This window comes from Phaethon aethereus (genome assembly GCF_964289735.1).
Source record: "Phaethon aethereus genome assembly, chromosome: 1".
Classification (NCBI taxonomy): domain Eukaryota; kingdom Metazoa; phylum Chordata; class Aves; order Phaethontiformes; family Phaethontidae; genus Phaethon; species Phaethon aethereus.
Genome location: NC_138575.1, coordinates 64,735,000 through 64,749,199, shown reverse-complemented (window position 1 = coordinate 64,749,199; position 14,200 = coordinate 64,735,000).

The following is a 14,200-nucleotide window of genomic DNA, read 5'->3' as shown; positions in this document are numbered from 1 at the left end:
GGGAAAACAATGCCATTAAGCTGATGAGGGACCTGAATCCTGTTCTTGTCTTTTCTCATTCTCATTCCCATTCCAGTTTTTGCCTGTATAATTAGAGCAGGAGACTGAGAATCTATCATCCTGTTCTCAAAATTATGCCCTGGGGTTAGTGTTCACATCCCAAGCTACTCATTAGCCCATGTACACATAGAATCCAAACTCACTGAAATTTAGTTCCAAAATTGATGGCGGCACCGTTTGCCCCAGCCACGGTGTCTGAGAATCTGTGGTTTCAAATTCCAACCTGGATGAGCTTTTTGGCTGGCCGTCTGGGTGCTAGATAAGCTTCTCATGAAAGGTGGGGTGGGAAAGGGATGTGGCTGGGCTCAGGGGGAGGAGAGGCAGGCCCCTGTAACAAATGGTTTCCTGTAAACAGTTCTGTCCCCTCTTCAGAAGCGTCAGATGTGTTGCGAGCGCGGCGAACACAAGCCCGGCAGCTCGCGTGCAAGTGTGTGGCGGTGCTTTGAGGCCACCCTCAATTAGCGAGGCGTGCCTCTGACTTCAGGCTTGTTTTGTTGTCGTCGTCCTGGATTTTTGGTTCTGTGTGTTTCCTTAAGGTGCTCGGTTGGAGAAAGGTTTTTCAATCCGATCTACATCCAAACTGATCTCATATGAATAAACTTAGTTTGACTTGATCTGGGCTAATTCTTCTGTGTGCTTTATTCCATTCTTCTCAATGCGGTTCTGCTGAGCGTGCTTCTCTTCCTTCTCGTCATAGGCCTAGCTGTAACAGCTGCTTTTCACTCAACTGCTGTGAAGACCTGAGCCCTGACTAATGCTGAAACCAAACCCTCATCCCAACCTAAAAGGGGACTGTGTTCCCACACATGGTGGTTTGGCACTCTTCCTGATCAGTCTCACGAGAAGCTTTGTGAGGCTCCCCTAACAGAGATGCCCATAACAGTGTAATTAATGGTCTTAGAGAAGCCAGAACGTATATTTGGTTTTATGTATTTATTTGTTAGTCTGCATGTAGAAGTCAGGTGTTCTTCCCTTGAAATGAAATACACCATGTGGCTGCTGGCCCTGCTGTGCCTTCTCTCCTGTGGCTTGTTTCTTTAAACACAAATCCACACCTATGCTTAGCTGTGTTTAAACTGACACCGTGGGGAACTTTGTAATTGTGTTTGTGTTTTATAGTTTACCGTAAATTCAGAGTTGAGCACAATACTGGACTGCCAGAGAAGGCCCCCTGCTTGCACGTTCTGGTCTCTCAACTCCCAAGTAGTTTGGTGGTGCTATGATGCCATTTGTCAAGAAAAGTAACACCTCATATTTTTACCCCTTTTCTGTCACTTTTTTTTTCCCCCCTACTCATGAGGAACTTTCCAGGCTACTCTGGAAGTACTCGAAGGAGTAGAGCCTTGCTTGAGTGTCTATTTGAAAACGCTGATGGGGCAGTCCCCATCAGCACCAGCCTGACTGTGACCTCCAGAGCACAATGTCTGGGCAAGCAGAAGTGTCGTAATTAACTCCAGAGCGCAAAGGAAGCACGTTAAGAACCGACCTCTGGGTGTTTGGTTGTAGCCCAGGATGTGACAGACTGTCTGACCAAATTGGTTATGAAAGAAAAGGTGTGCTTCAGCCCCATAAAGCTTCTCAGTGTGCTGCGTCCTGGGTTTCTCGGAGCTCTGGAACCCAATGGTACAAAGTCTGCCTGGTGGCAGTATCACTGTGCTCTCCAAAGGGGGAAATAATTGGGCTTCTGCTCTAAGTGCTGGGCAGCCTTAGAAAGCACATGAGCTTCTTGTCCTCACCAAACCCAGAAGAGCAGCTTTCCCTTCGGCAGAGAAGTGGGGGGAGAAGCAGCAGCATGTTTTAAGGGTTTTTGTTTTCTCCCTGAGCTAAAAGGAGAAAGTATTTCGAGGTAGTCCCACAGATCTCACCAGTAAAAGCTCTGGCTGTTCAGGGATGTCTCAGATGCGCCACTGTGTGTAATTTTGCCCTCTATCCAGCGGTGCCTGAAGTGCTCTGCCAAACCTACTTGCAATTTCGCCCCCATTCTTTTCTAACTGAAAGTGCCTACAGGGATGTTTTGGGTTCTATACTGTGAAAGTTTTCTAAGGCACAGCATGCCCACCTTCCTACATCTTTGTCAAGCCTCATCTAATCCTTTTAGTAAACAGCCTACTGTTCTCTGAAGGCTGTAAATACAAGCTCTTAGGCCATTTTGTGGGGTTGGATCTGGGGGGTGTGTGTGTTATGTACAGGCCCATGAAAGTATCTTGCTTCTATTAAAGCCTTTCTTAAATGAGAGTTGCTTAGATGAATACTTAGACTAATGCAAAGAAGAAGAATGTGTGCAATTGCTGTGAATGTTACCTTTGGTTCTCCTGCACTGGTGATCATGTCTGTGTACGTGCCTGGACCTCTGGAGGTTCTCCTGGAATGCCTCCTTTGGCCTTCTCTGGAACTGCATACAATCCAAAAGTACTCCTGGAGCATGGGAGCAGATAGTAAGCTTTGTGTCTCTCTTGTTAGGTTTCAGGTTACTGCCAGGAGAAGGAAGATTTCTGCCTGAGATTACAAAAGCCCAGGCAAACTGTTTGAGGACAGCCTGTATTGTTTCTGAATAGTTTTTAAAGCAGCAGATGGTCCAGCTGATGGACCTCTAGGTGAACTGATGAAGTCTGTGTCCGTTGGTGGTGGTGGTGCTCAGTTGTGAAGGGTAGGAAATCCATACACCACCACCTCTTGTCCTTGTGGACCATGTAAGTAACAATATAATCCATAGCGTACCAGTGGAATGAGGGCAGATAAGGATGAGTTTACTTAGATGTGCTGTTTAAATCTTCTTTCCTTATAATGCGGTAAGCAAAGTACTGGGGATTTGGGATGGGTTGATTTCTCCGGGCTCCTAGATTCCTACACTAGCTCAGAGAACTCCTACATCTTCACTTATTTTCCCGTTTGTCAGGTGGGACCAGTTTCCAGAAACTCACTCAACTGCTCTGGAGTACGTGGCAGAGAAAAGCGACGTCGGGCTGACAAAAGCTGGTGCTTGCCTGCAGCGGGTGCCAAAGATGACAAAGCAATTGGGTAATAGCTGACTGTGCTATTCAGCTGGAAGGATGGGAGTATCCAACAGGCAATTTCATCAGGGCTGGCTCCACTATCCATTCACCTATTCTTCAGCCTCCTTGCCCTCTGCTGTAACTCTTGCATCCTTCTGGGAATATTAATGTTTCATTTCTTCCCGTCAGAGGCAGGTTCATCCCAGGACTTCTTATCAAGGGCATGGCAACAAGTAGGGCAGATGGCAACAGGCGGCTGCGACTCCTGCTGTTGAATGCAAAGGAGCTGTATGTGGGGAGAGACGCAAAAGTGGGAGCCCTGCCTGCAGCAGCAGGCACGCGTCAGCGTCGCGCCAGAACAAGTGACTTCTGAATTAGCACACGTCTGCAGGGCTGGTAGGGTCTCTGCTGGAGGTGGCTTTCCGCTGCTTAGCTTTGTGTGCATCTGCGATGGTGTTTCGGGCTACTGGAACTCCCAGGCCTTTCTTGAACACTGTGTGTGTCTTGGCCCCGTGTGCTCAGGCAGCGTCAGGGCTGGTTTCTCTGAGGGAAGGCAGAGTGCGTCAAGGGAATATGGATCCATGGCCCCAGCAGCTGGCTGTCGCCCTGGTTCTGAGGGACTCTGGCCTTTGCTCCTAGATGGCAAAATCCAGATTGCTTTACCTGCCTGGTTCTGCTGTACTTTGCCACTTGCTTTGGCCACTGTTTTGCTATCAGCTGGATGAGGATCTCTGCCTGTCCTGTGTGGCTTCTCTGACCGCAGTTTCCTCAGCTGCTTCCCCTCTTACACGGGGAGGGAGCAGGGAGTTGTTTTGGAGGGTTTTTCGTAAGACAACGACTCGGTTTGCCTGACTTGCTCTTTCCTTCCTACTCCCGCTGTTTTACCTCAGTCTACCTGTTCTGCCTCAAGCATGCAGGGCTGGATTCCTCCTTCATGGGTCCCCAGTCCATTTGCTTTGCTCTGGCTTTTGTGGTAGCTTGTCTCCAGGACTAGAAAAGGAGCCGGTATTTTCTCTGCTAACAAAGTGAGCATTGTAATGCAGTTGCAGAGTGGGTGGATGCGATTGCCGACAGACTTATTCCTTCTGCTGGGGTGTGGATTAAAGCTCAAGGTGACTTTGTTCCTGCATAAATTCACTAACTTTCCCTGGGGAACTGAAGGGGCAGGGGTGGGAGGGGAGAAGTATGATAAATGAAAGTGCTGGAAGGAAATGCACTTACATAGCACGCACTACCAAGGCACAAATGTGTGCTCTGTAAGGAGCTTTCAACATAGCTTAAGATAGTGCTCCATGAATTAAAAAGAACCCAGGACGATGCTGAGCTGCGAAGTTGAGCGTGGCTCTCTGCAGGCTGCTATCCCAGTGTAATTGCCTGGGTAAGTGGATTAGCAAGCAGCAGCGTGGCTCACTCAGGGCTAGGCAGGCTTCAAGAGTGGTGAGGAGGGCACTGTTCACAAGATACTCAGGAGAGGATGAGGTGGAGGCAGGCAGCCTTTGCTGCTCTCTACTAGTCAGGCCTGTGCGACACCGAAAGCTGTGGCAGACGGTTGGGTTGTCATCCTGCGCCCTCGCTGGGAAGGGTCCCATGGAAACTGTTCCTTTCAGAGCTATCGCTTGTCCTTATCTGCCGTGAGGTGGGTATGGTGACAGCAAATCACATCTTGGGACACCTCTTCTCTGCCTTTGTTGCCATGGGAATCGGTGCCTTCCGCAGCTTTGTCTTCTGTGAAAAAAGAGAAGTATTGTTACCTCCCCTGGCTCACCCACCAAAACGTGTGGAGGATGGAGGGGGGTTGTGGTCAGCCATGTCACGCCTGGAGCAAAACATTTGTGCTGGGGACGGGGCTGTGAGGTCGCTTGTCTTAAAATCTCATCCAACCATGCACATCCCTCTGCGGTAGTTACCGCGTCTACGTTACGGAGTGATGATGCAGAGCACGAAGCAGCGAGGCACACTGGCCCAGGCAGCCCGGCTCCGCTCGCCCTGGGTGGCAGACGCAGAGCTATCTGACCTTGCCAGCATAACAGGGCTGGGACCTGCCCTTGCACCCGCTTCACACTTAGGTAGAAGAATCTGGGTCACGAAGATGTCTAACATGCCAAAACATGACATCATTCCAAAAGTCTGGCACGGCTCGGGGGTTCAAACTCCCGTCTGGCTGGGACTCAGGTGGGGTTCCCTGCCTTTGCGGGAGAAGGAGGCTGCGGTGGGGGGCAGAGGGCGTGCCAGACTTGTGGGGAGAGGTGCTGTGTTTCGGTTCCCTCCCCGGGTGACTGAGCAGCCCCCGGCAGGGATGTGGGAGCCACGCGGCCGGTCCTTCCTGACCAGGAGGCGAAGGCACTGCGGAGCCTCTGAAGGGACCCGAGGAGCTTCCGGGGAGTGGGAACCCAGTTGGGAGCCTAACGCAGGATCTGCACTTCTCCTGTGCTTCAGCCGATGGCCAAGCCCTGTCGAGTGCGGTGGGGAGAGAAGGGGAAACAGCATTTGCAAAGCGAGCCTTAACTCTTAGGGGAAACTGTTCAGTCCCTGGAATTTTCTGTGCTGTACGGGGAGCCACAGCTCTCACTCTGAACTATCCCGAGGTGATATGAGAAATCAGCTTGGTGTGGAGAGCTCCCCGCCTTTGTACCGTATGTCTCGTTCCTTCCTCCCAGCCCTTGCTTGCGTCATTTCTTTAGATTGTAACTGATCTCTATTTTAGTTACGCTTCTCGTGCGGATTCCGACACCGAGTTAAAATATATCTGCTCAAAACTCCTACGATATAAAGAAGTGGTGTTATTTCCGCGGTACAATGAGGAACTGAGTCAGTGGGAGGCTAAATGACACATCCGAGGTTACCCAAAAGGGCTGAGCGCTGCTGGGAACCAAATCTGGCAGTTCCTCTCCCCACTGCCAGAGCCCTCACCCTCTGCGATGCTAGATGTGGGGCATTGCCCCGCTCTGCCCCGGCCTTTCATCTTGACCTGGACCCTTGGACTCCGAAATGAGCCGTAAATGCAGTCAACCTCTTTCAAGGGGAAAGAGTGATTTATCTCAAGCCCTAAACTTTTGGCACTGGAATTAAAAGTAGAATTTGAACTGGCCTGTGTAAAAAACCCCACAATTACAGGCCAGCGCTTTTGCTTAGGCTTTGGTGTTTGTGGTGCCACCTTCCCCTGGGGAAGTGGCTGTGATGCCTCCAGTTGACAAAAGGTTTGCGTTTCTGCCAAAGTTGACGTGGGTTTTGCAGCTAAAAATACTGCACGCTTTCAAACTGTGCTGCTTTGTGCTATGCAAAGAGTCGTCTTGATGATCCGTCATTCAAGTTAAAGTGGTTAAATGTAGAAATGTAGATGAGAGATGTGGAATTCTGGAGCAGCAGGAGAAAAAAGGCCATAGCAGTTTAATCTGGGTTGGAAATAAAACATACAATTCTCTCTCAAAAATGTGTGCAAGTGCTGTATTTTTAAATATAAAAAATATCTATGTAATAAGCTGTTTTAAATGAGTCACTCAAAAATGCTGGAAGTTTCACTTTCTCATCTAATAGATGCATGTTTCTGTGTTTACCCTTTTGCATATGTATTAGTATATACACATGTATAAATACCTAAAATGCTCACACTGCTGTAGCTTGAATAGTTTTTCCATATTTCTCCCTCTTCAAGTGGTGGTGTTTAGTTTTCAAGGATATTCATCACAAAGTCTACTTTAACTCAGGCGCTGCTAATTTAGCAGAAAGGGGCTTCAATTACAGCTCGAAGCGGTTTTCGTTGCCCTTGACCTCTGTCTGCGAAAGGGCCGTCTTGGAAGCTGTCAGGAATATTGAAAAAAAATGATGGGGTAAAAACAATGAAGAATAGAGGGTGGGCAACTAGTGAGTCACCATGAAATACCGTCAGTGGAATACGCTGAGCTCCAGCTCCGCTCGGTCTGGCTACCTATGCATCATTGCTGAGTTCTTCGAAACGTGCCACTACAACGGCTGATGCAGTCAGCTAACCGCAGTGAAATGGTACAACTTCAAAGCTCTGGGAATAATAAAAGTCATGTCTGCCACTGTCTGCTTACTCACCCTTGAAACAAGCTGGTATGAAAGCGGCAGAGAGCGATTTAGGCTCACAAGCAAAATGACTCGCAGGCTGTGATGTGTTAGAAATTAGTCATGTTTCGGTCTGTGCTTCTGATTTTGCTCAGCAGCCGTCTGCGGTGCCTTGGCCCCCGCCTGCCCTCCTGGAAGTCGGGCAAGGCAGGAGAAGCGGGGAGTGATGGAGGCAGAGGGGCTTCTCTGGAAAGGACAACTGAGCCCTCCGAGCTGCCCCATCGCCCGCGGGGAGCGCGCGGTCCAGAGCTGGCAGGGAGCCCTCGGTTGCCTCTGGTCAGGGATTTGCACAGTGACCTGCTGCTGAGGGCTGAGACTCGCCGGTGCTGCCAGCAGGCAGGAGCAATGAAGGTTGGGAAGCGCTGTCGGACAGGGCGGCTGAAGGCACAGGGGGATGCTTTATTGTCCGGGACTTCTCATTCAGTGGCTTCCCCGGCTTGGACACCTCCACAGGGAGGTCTTTTACCTTTGCCCAAAGAAAGGGGGGAAAGGTTGCCCCATTGTTCTTGGGCTTCAGAATTGCTTCCCTGCCCCAAAAGCGTGCGGCTGGTGGAGGACTTCTTTGGGGTGTTTTTCTTTCATGATTCTGGGGGTGGGTTAGCCTGATTTTCAAACACTTTCTTCCAGCCTTTCCCGTATTGTACAGCCATATACTTCTGCCGACAGGCAGTGAACCAGCAGTTAAAACCAAACCCCTTTCTGGATGGCTCCATGAGCCCCCCATCCCCCTTCCTCACTGCTGTGGGGCTCAGCCCCGCCTTGCTTTTGGGGACGAATGTACAAAGGCGCATCCACACGCGGCCGCAGCGTTTGCTGGAGGTGGGAGCTCGGTGCCCGCCGTGCCCACAGCCCTGCCTGGTGCAGCTTGCTTCCCCCCAGGCAACTGCAGGTGCTGCGGGCCAAAGCTGGGCCCTTTCCTCTGCCTATGCCGTCCTGGGAGCCCCCGAGGGCTGCCGGCATTTCCGCCTGCGCCCTGTGAGAGCGGAGCATGGGATACCTGTGCTGGGGCACGCTGTGGTGGGAAACGAGCCTGGGGGTGCAACGCCGAGCAGAGGTGGCACCTTGCTGTCCTCGCCCTCGGAAACAAGGTGCCCAGGGCACAGGGAGGGAACGACGATGCTGCGGCAACGCTGGTGCCGCGCTGGGAGTGCAAAGGGCCCGAGCAGGGGGTGGGTCGGTTTGTGGGATGTGCAGCAATATATATTCCCTAGCACTGCGGCTGTCCCGGGTTGTAAAGCGCGCTGAGACTGCCAGGCGCTCCGCCGGAGCCCGGTTCTCATCAATCGCTTTTTCTTTCTGCCCAGTACGTGGTCGCAGGGGACGCAGCCCAAGCAGCGGCACGGCCAAGCGCAGGGGATGCCCACCCGCATGGCGCGTCCCCTGGCACATCCGCCGACAGACGTGGTGCTGCACGGACCCCGCCTAAAGCTGACAGCCCTCAGGGCGAGAAAACCTGCATGGGCTCCGCTCTTCCAAATCGGAGCTAGGCAACGCTGGTAAACCCGAGCAGAAGCTGCAGCAGCTGCTTTTAGTCAACGAGAGGGCATCTCGCAGGCGAGGCCGGCTCCCCGCCGCGTGGGCCCGCGAAGGGACCCCCTCCGCGGGGGTTACCCAGCGCTGCCGGCAGAGCCCCAGAGACCCGTGGTTGAATTTGGGCTGCTTTAATGTTTAACGGGTGCGGGTGCACCTCCGTGAGGCAGGCGCGGGAGCAGGAGGCTGGCGGCAGTCAAAAGGGAAGGGGTTTTACAGCGCGCGCTGCAGGCACTTTTCGAAACGTTGATACCGCATCATCGTGCTTCTCTGCTTTTCTGAAGCAATAAAGCCCGACTCGAGCAAAAATCTTTCTGTTGGAGCTAATGAGGGTTGTACACATCAGTCTTTTCAGCGGCTAGGAATTAATATACAGAATATTTTAGCCTTTAAAATGCTGGGCAAACATTAACTAATCCTCTCAACACCCTTCTGGGGTAGGTAAATATTACTCTCTCCCAGGTGCAGAAAGTAAGGAGGAAAAAGTTATGTGCTTTGCTTAAAGCCACAGAGGGAATCAGGTGGGGGTGGTGAGGGGAGAGGTTTTTTATAGCTTGTGCCTGCGCTTGGGCTCGCTGCAGGTGCTGCCTCTCAGCCGGCGATGTTTTATAAAGTCAGTTGTGGTGCGGGGAAAGGCGCTGGTGTGTCCTCAGCGCTACAGGGAGCGGAGCAGCAGCTGCGCGAGCGCGCCTGCCGCTGTACAAACCCGCGATGCCGCGGGGTCTGCCCCGCGCACGGACAAGAGGAAGGGCTCTTGGGGACAGGGTGTTCAGGGACCGCACGGCTCTGCAAAAGCCCTCCCGCTTTGAAGTCAGTAAAGTTTCAGCCGGTCGGCTTCGAGGCAGGGCTTAAAATGCCGTGAAAAGCTTGTCGCTTCCAGGCTGAGCTTGCCGTGGGTGGTGGGGGCTTATTGGGAGGCTTAGCCCCAACCCTCCTGCCTTTAAAGCAGGTGATAAATGTGGCCTGCAGAGCTGGACTGGTTTATCTTTGGGATTTACATAGCAGATACAGTGGCGGGAGGGCCTTGTGTTTGCAGACCTGGAGGGGAAGCTGCGCTCCCCCCAGCCCGCCCGGGGAGGGGGAGCTGCCGTGGGTGTCGGGGTGCTGCTACTGCCCGAGCTCAGCCTTCCCGCAGCGCCCACCGCTGCCCTCGGGTTGGGGCGAGGGTGGCTCTCGGGAAGCCAGCGCCTGGTGCTCCTTGGGACACTTGCCTCCTCTCCTTTGCGGCTGGGGTTTTAAATGCCCAGAGGTTTCTCTCATTGCGCTGAATCGCACCACACTAACCTCTCCCTGCTCCCATTCCCGTGGGGTGTTGGCTTGTCTCCTGGCTTGTTTTCTCATCTCTGACCTGGCCAGGGCTTCAGTTCACAGATAAAATTCAATGGAAAGGTTTGTGTGCGAAGCTGCTCTCGCCTGCAAAGATAAAGGTCACCTATGTGCCTCCAAGGTAGCGCAGGGGTTTAACCAGTGTTCGCCCAGCAGCCTGTGACCACAGCCGCTTCAGGGCAGTCGCCGTCCGTCAGAAAGCCGTTGTTTGTCGTCCCTTGATCCCGTTTCGGGTCGGGTCCGGGGCAGGGCCACGTAGTTGGGGTCTGTTCCTGCGTGACGGGCTGCCGCCGGGGAAGGCTCCCATCCCTGCCATGTAGTGCCCCGGCTCTTTTAATTGGAGACGCATGGTTTATTATTTAAAAGAATATGCTTTCCCAGTCATTTGTTAGGATCTTGTATCTGAGAGTGCTGCAGCTTGCGAGCCTTAAATTAAGCGGTACGAAGGACATCGAGCGCCTCGGGAAGGGGTGCTGCGGCACCGGAGCCTATTGTTCTCGCCCTGAATTGCGGGGAAGCTCTTTCCCTTGCGCCGGCTCTTTTACTTGGTGGCCAACTAATAAACACGGCGGTTTGTTTCTGTCTCCATCTGTTCCAACTTCAGTTTATTCACGGCTCTGTAGGTATTGTACACTCTGCTGCTGCTTTCTCCCCCCCCCCGCTTTTTTTTTGTTGTTGATGGGAGAGCCTCCCCTTTTCATGGTTCACTTATTCATTTTGTAGGTCTCTGGCTTCCTTGTCAAGTTTTCTCTTTTGTTGTATTAATTGGTCTTAAATCTATAGTCAGGTGCTGCGCACGTGCTTCCCGTGTACACCTTAACCATCTGCTGTGTTTCATCTCCATGGCACCCAGGCCAAATTCCAGCTCTGGTAATGACATCCTGCCTCCCTGCATTTTCCCTGCGCTTATTAATTGGCTTTAGTTCCTTTTTTTTTTTTTTTCCTGTCCTAACGTGCCCCTCCGCTCAGTGGTGGGGAAAGGGGGAATTGGGTGGTGAGGGGCTCCAGGCTGCCGGCACCCACCTCGGGGCAAGACGTCCGGCAGCAGGCAGCTCGCCTGCCCGCGAGGAGCAGCCACAGCACGACCTGAAAATGGGGAAAACGTTAGATTGGAAACAAGCTGCACATTTTCATCACTGAAAGCAGTTGTAGGATTTTTGAAGGCATATAGTGAACTGTGCGTTTCCCTGAAGTCTTTTGCAGGAGAGAGTAGGTGGCTTTCTGAAACGGGTGCCGTTGTCTTCTGCCTGTCCTTCTGTCCAAACAGATCAGCTGTAGTTCCTGGAGAAGGGCAGAGCAACCCTGATAACGTTTACCTCTGACCTTAACCCTCACAGATCTTGATACGTTCAAACCCGATGTTTCCAAGGGATCCCAGGGCATCTTGAAGCTCCAGGAGTCTCGCTGGCGCTTTCGCCTGGCTTATCTGACACTTTAATAGCACAACAGTTGTTAGCTTTACAACCGGGTTTTGTGAGAACGAGACTGGTGTCTGTGTTTGGGAATTGCTCCGCGCAGCACACGTTTTCCTGGGAGAGGGCTGAGCGGGTTCTTGCTACTCTTTTTTCCTTCTTTTCTTTTCTTTTTGTTTTTTTTTTTAAATACTCGATTCTCATTTTTGTTGAAAAGATCCTCTAATGCTCAAAACTCACTTAAAAGCATGGCCTGAACTTCTTATGTGCTTTGTTTATTCCTTGCTGGCCTGGAAGCTTTCTCCTCTTCTCTTCTCTCTTCTCTGCTTATCCCATTACTTCCAGCGACAGCCCCAGCCGTGGGGGTGAGCTGCTGGCAGGGCTCCCTCTCGCCTGCACTCTCTGGCTGGGAGTCCTCACTGTCACAGCCCAGCTGCAGTTGTCGTGCCGAGTCCTGCACTGATGACTGTGGGCACCCAGACCACAGATGGGTGGGTGGGTGGGTGGATGGATGGATGTTCTACCACTGTTACTGCTTTTGGAACAACTTTGTGGAGTTTAATGTCAATGGTCAGACCTCTGTTACCTCGTTGTGGTTAGGGGCTCATTTGTACCGTTTTACATGGGGCAACCTGTGAGGGGATTTCTCCCTGGCTGTCACCTTGGTGGAAGTTCAGGGCATGGATCCATTTCTGCCTCCTTTCCAGTGCTGGCTGGGGCCTCAGCAATGCAGAACACTCATGGAGGGGCCTCTGCATTGAGCTTCCCAAGGTTGTCTGCATGTCCTGCTTCCAGGCATCACAAAACAGGAAAAACAGTCACCATCTCCTTTGTAAGGGTGATGGCCAAGAGCCCCAGGAAGGGGCCATGCTCTTTGGGATTCCTCAGTGTTGGGTGGAAGCTGGACTGTTTCCCCCATCGCAGAGCATCTTGTAGGGGCAAACAGTCCTGGTGGCCAAGGCAAGGGCCTAAATTGGATGGCAGGGCCAGGTGCCCAACGCGCAGCTTGGGCTGAGGCATGTGCCGCAGCGTCTGGTCAGGGCCACCACCAGACTCTTGCCAGCTCCGTTCTTAGGTGAACTTAGCCATGCTCAATTAACTTCCTTCCTTTATCTTTCATACAATCTTGTGTGCGGGTTATTGGATGGGTTGGAACTCTCAGCTGCGTTTAAATGTTGGTAAAACGTGTATAAAATGAAATACCTCCATGCCTTTATGCTTGTTGGCTCTTGGCTACCCACTCAGTAGCACGCTTAGAGCTTTCACAGTAGTCTGGGTGCACAGCCTGGAGCTGCCTGGTGCCCACCAAGAAGGTGGATGCCTGATGAGGTTGGCAGCAACATCTGCCTCTTATACAGTATTTTGTAGCAGGTAAAATTTTCCTGGACAAGTGGAGGATCAGTGGTGGAGGCTGGAATGCAGGCTGCTGCTCAGAAGGGGTCTGGAGAACAAGTCTTATGAGGAGTGGCTGAGGGAACTGAGGTTGTTTAGAAGGGGAGGCTGAGGGGAAACCTTATCTCTCTCTACAACTACCTGAAAGGAGGTTGTATGGTCTCTTCTCCCAAGTAACAAGGAAGGAGATGAGAGGAAATGGCCTCAAGTTGCGCCAGGGAAGGTTTAGACTAGATATGGGGAAAAATGTCTTTACTGAGAGAGTGGTCAAGTATTGGAACAGGCTGTCCAGGGAGGTGGTGGAGTCACCATCACTGGAGGTGTTCAAAAAACATGTAGATATGGCACTTTGGGACATGGTTTAGTGGGCATGGTGGTGTTGGGTTGACAGTTGGACTTGCTGATCTTAGAGGTCTTTTCCAACCTTAATGATTCTGTGATTCTAAAAGCAGGGCAATGATTGGCATCACCTTTTGCCTCAGTAGGAAAAATTTCCACGGGACTTCAAACGCCTGGTGGTGGTTTCAACTGCTTTTGAAATGCCAAAGGAAGGATTGGGACTGTGGGAGTATTCAAGGGAGGGTTGCCACCTCAAGTTGTGTCCCCTCCTGGGGAACCAGTGGAAGGAACGTCAGGGCTTGTCCTTACAGAAGTCCTCTCACCCTGTTCTGCACAGACTTTCCCTTGAAACAGCAGTAAGCCGCCTGTGTTCCTGTCCTCCTACTTTATCCAGTGGAGGATAAAGCACTTGTATCGATGTCTCCCATAGCAAACCAGCATTGAATGCGTAGGGAGAAAGACCAGTTCTTATCAACGAACAAAGAAGTACAGCTAGCAATACAACCACCATCAGTGAATAACCCTGCAACCCCCAATGTAACAAAGTCCTTGGAGTATTATATATTATTTGCCTTTTGAACCTTAAGGTCTTTGTGAAGATGGTGGCCCGCTCAGCAAGGTGTTAAGCATGCACACGTGTGCCTGCAGGAAAACGTCTGCCCTGAAGTATTGAGAGTCCAAGTGCACAAGCCAGGTGGCAAGGGGCAGGGGAGAGGAAGGGCTATGGACCCCGATTCCCTGACAGGGAGTAGGCTGACTACAGGATGGGATTTTTTTTAATAGTATTTGGAAGCATGGAGGTGTAGGGAGGAGGTTTCCCTGACGAGTCGCTTGCTGGGACGCTTCATAGCACAGCCTTTGGTGCACCTCTGAGTGATTAAATGTCTTTGAAAAATCTGCTCTTTGACTTGTGAGACTTGGGAGTTCAGCACCAAATTTCTGACTCCAAAGTAGTCTTTGAACCATGGCAGCATCCTTCATTCGCTACAAGGTAAGACTTCTAGATCAGCAACACGTTGGGTCAGATTTGATTGTTTCAAGTGCATGGGTTGCTTTACCAGT